Genomic DNA, 4186 nt, shown 5'->3' on the forward strand with positions numbered 1-4186 from the left:
CTGGGGCGAGAGTCTGGGGCACCAACCTAAGTGGTCGTTGGGAGTGAGAGCATGCTCACTTATAACTCGCACTGGGGTGAGAGTCTGGGACACCGACCTGAACGGTCGTTGGGTGTGAGAGCATGCTCACTTATAACTCGCACTAGGGCGAGAGTCTGGGACACCGACCTAGATGGTCATTGGGCGTGAGAGCATGCTCACCTATAAATTGCACTGGGGCGAGAGTCTGGACACCGACCTAGACGGTCGTTAGGCGTGAGAGCATGCTCACTTATAACTCGCACTGGGGCGAGAGTCTAGGACATCGACTTGAGTGGTCGCTGGGTGTGAGAGCATGCTCACTTATAACTCGCACTGGGCGAGAGTCTGGGACACCGACCAGGACGGTCGTTGGGCATGAGAGCATGCTCACTTATAACTCGCACTGGGGCAAGAGTCTGGGACACCAACATGGACGGTCGTTGGGCGTGAGAGCATGCTCACTTAACTCGCACTAGGGTGAGAGTCTGGGACACCGACCTGGACGGTCGTTGGGCATGAGAGCATGCTCACTTAACTCGCACTAGGGTGAGAGTCTGGGACACCGACCTGGACGGTCGTTGGGCGTGAGAGCATGCTCACTTATAACTCGCACTGGGGCGAGAGTTTGGAACTCGACCTGTATGGTCGTTGGGCATGAGAGCATGCTCACTTATAACTCGCACTGGGGCGAGAGTCTGGGACACCGACCTGGATGGTCGTTGGGCGTGAGAGCATGCTCACTTATAACTCGCACTGAGGCGAGAGTCTGGGACACCGACTTGGACAGTCGTTAAGAAACTTCTTAGGGGCTAGCCCAGGAAGTGTATTAATGGTAGCAGCCCGGCCTGGAGGTTGCCCCCGAAATTCCTGCCCGGGTGTTATGTTGTAGCTCTTGCCAACTGCACATTACTTGTGATATTTCCTGCAAATATCTCAAGCACACTTAATTAGATCAGCTATTTGTTTGTTTCCAACTTTATAGAAGCGACAAATTCAAATTCTGGTGTCTTTTCGTTTTCCCTCCTCTTTCCCGAGGAGGTTTTCTAATCATGATGTATGGCCTTGCTTTTCCCGAGGCAACCGCGCGACTGCCTTTCCTCTCAACGCATTGCCTTCCTGTGCCGGAATGCTGTCGTACAGAAATCCCCCGTCATGATTTCCTTGTCACATCCATCATTAAGACCTTTTTAATGCCTTTCCTAAGGGCACGCCACGTGTCCCACGAGCCTATACCACCACTGTAGCTGATCAGAGCCTTTTAGCACGCGACCCTAGATCTGACGTCTCACAGCATCGTTCCTTCCCCGCTCTCTTTCGATGCTTCCTAGGGTTTTGGCTTTATAAACCTTAAAGGCAGTCCGCCATCACCTTCTCACCTTGCTGTCCGCTTTAGGCTCTGTCATTTCTTCTTGCTCTGTCGCTTAAGTTCTTCTTCCCTGATTGCCGCCTGTTATTGCTTATTCTCTTCGTCTTCATCCTTCTCCCTATCCTCTCATGGCGGAAGGTAATGTGGCACTGTGGTATTCGTATTACATTTTCGACTTAGATGATAGTGACCTGGCTCAGATTCGAGAAAGCTTGCGCCTCACTGATGCTTATCTACTACGTGCTCCCCGACCTAATAAACACCCCTCTTCCCCTCCCAAGGGTTTTATAACTTTCTTTAAGGATCAACTCTTGGGAGGCCTCCGCTTTCCTCTTCATCCCATTTTCTCCTCTTTGAGTCAATACTTTAGGATCCCGCTTTCACAGTTTGCTCCGAACGCTATTCGTGCTATCTGCGGCATGGTCATCCTCTGTAGGGTGTACCAGATTCCTCTAACCGCAGAACTTTTTCATCATTTCTATTCGCTGAAGCGATCCGAACCTAGAGTATTCATGGTGCAATCTCGGGTGGGATGTAAATTCTTCTCGGATATGCCTTCCTCCAACAAAGGTTGGAAGTCTCACTTTTTCTTTATACGACTGCCCGAGTTGGTAACTTGGCCGACCCAATAGCGTTCCACTCTTCCTACCGCTTTTAAATTGTCTGAACATAGGCACCAGCCTGCCTGCTTCCCAGCTTCAGAGAAACTACAAGGAGTCCAACTTCTCCTGTCTATAATTTTGCGAGAAGGCTTTTTGCACTTTTTTGGACTCGGCCCGGTCCCTGTAGATATAGGAGCTCCTTTTGGTAAGATGTTGCTCTTCCTTCCACTAGTCTTCGCTAACTGAGGTATTTCCTTCTTGCTTTGCTGAGGCTGCTATGTTCCGGGCCTACTCCAAGGATTCAACCCGAGCGCCCAGCCATCTTTTGAAGCCTGTAGGTGAGGAGGTTGCAAAGGGCCTGGCTGCTCCTTCGGCTACTTCCTCTCATGAAACCGCGGGGGAACCCTCAGAGTCCTCCACCCCACTACTTCTGCCGGTGGGCCCTTCTGAGGCTAACCCTACAGCTCTGGAGCCCATCGAGGAAGAGCGGGCTCCCTCTCCTCCTCCAGACAAATGTCTGCGGCTCCAGCACAAATGTAAGAGAGTCGTGCCTTCGGCCCAGGCTTCTCCGCTTCACCTGCCTGAGCAGACTTCTTCCAAACTTCCTAGAGTCCAAGTGCAGACAACTAAAATTCCTACTCAGGAGTCTTCCAGGGTGGCAGAAGTCCCGACCCCTACTCCTGTCTAGGTTTTGGCTCCAGAACAGGCTGATCCTTCTATTGGAGACTAGCCAGGGGGCTCTGCGTCCCCTTCTGCTATACCTATCGCCCCCTCGTCGTCATTTGCGTGCACCAGGGCCCGACCCCAAAGGAACAAACGGGATTTCATGTCTTCCTGGCGCCTACCCTCCGAGGTTAAATTAGATGCGGTGGGGACTTCAGCAGAGACTGGTGGCATTCTTGTTCGCGGTAAAATTTAGCTACACGGCGAATTAACCACCCTTTGGCGATCAGCCAACGAGCAGTCTCCTGTCTAGGTTTTGTGGCGGCTCTGGATGGGAAAGTCTGGATTTGGCTTCCCAGCATATTATATCGATGAGTTTTTTTGTTTTCTCGACTTAATTCTGACAATATTATTGATTTTCTTCTTTTTACCAGGCAGGCCTGCTCTAGTGGCCTGTGTTTGACCCATTTTGCCGCTGAGTTGCTCCGAGAAATCGAGTCACTGAAGGCTCACATCCTAGAATTGGAGTTGCCGCTGACTTCCCACGACCCATTCGATCCTTTGGATTCTTATCTGCATGCAGCCGGGGAGTCTGCTCAGTCTGCCAGGGACCTGGCCCAGGAGTCCACTGCGAAGATAAAAGAACTACAAGAGGCCCTGCAGATCAATGACTCCAAGTTGAATTCGGAGGGGCAACGTCGTAGTCAGATGGCGGCTGAGTTGAAGGAGAAAGACTCAAAGCTGGCCGCTCTTTCTGCAGATCTGAAGGCACTCCAGGAATCCAACAAGAGTATACAAAAAGACTTGGATGTTGCTCGAGCGAACCTGGCTGCCAGCACTGACCGGGAGAGTACTTTTAAGGCTCAATAGGATAGGGATCAGGCCACGATCAACTCTCTCCAGGCATATCTTCTCAAAGCCCAGGCGGAGGCTTCCACTTTAAAGTAGGAAAATGCACTGGCTCTTGTAGCTACAGAGAAAGTAAAAGTAGAGCTGGTGGAGTACCGGTCAGGCGAAGATGAGGGCCTCAGAGCCTATCGAATTTCTTATATTAAGACTCCACTCTTCCAAAAGAAAATAGGTGACTTTGCCGATCGGATGATCTGCTATGGGGGTGTGGGTGCAGTGCGTCAGTTGTTTGAGCAGGGACTTCTTCGCTCTGCCCCCTCTGCTGACTTCCTGGATAGAGAACGCTTGCTACAATAAGTTCTAGACGAAGCCTTCCCTTCTTTCATGGCCGACGATGACTTCTTAACTCTCCCTGTACCTCCCCCAAGTGATGCACATCCCACGAATCCCTAATCATGATGTACCAACTTTTTTTTTTATCTATGACATTTGGGGACTCACTTTTTATTTGAAGTCATTTGTCTTTACAAAACCTCCCGATCTGTCGTTATCCGCAATTATTTGAACTTAAGAAATCTCTCGGTCATTATTTCTATCTGGATAACTGTTTCTTCCTCCCCGACCTGGCTTGCTTATTCCCCGACCAAATATCTGTTTGCTCCCCGACCTGCGATCTGTGTACTCC

This window comes from Zingiber officinale, chromosome 7B (genome assembly GCF_018446385.1).
Source record: "Zingiber officinale cultivar Zhangliang chromosome 7B, Zo_v1.1, whole genome shotgun sequence".
Taxonomy (NCBI): Eukaryota; Viridiplantae; Streptophyta; class Magnoliopsida; order Zingiberales; family Zingiberaceae; genus Zingiber; species Zingiber officinale.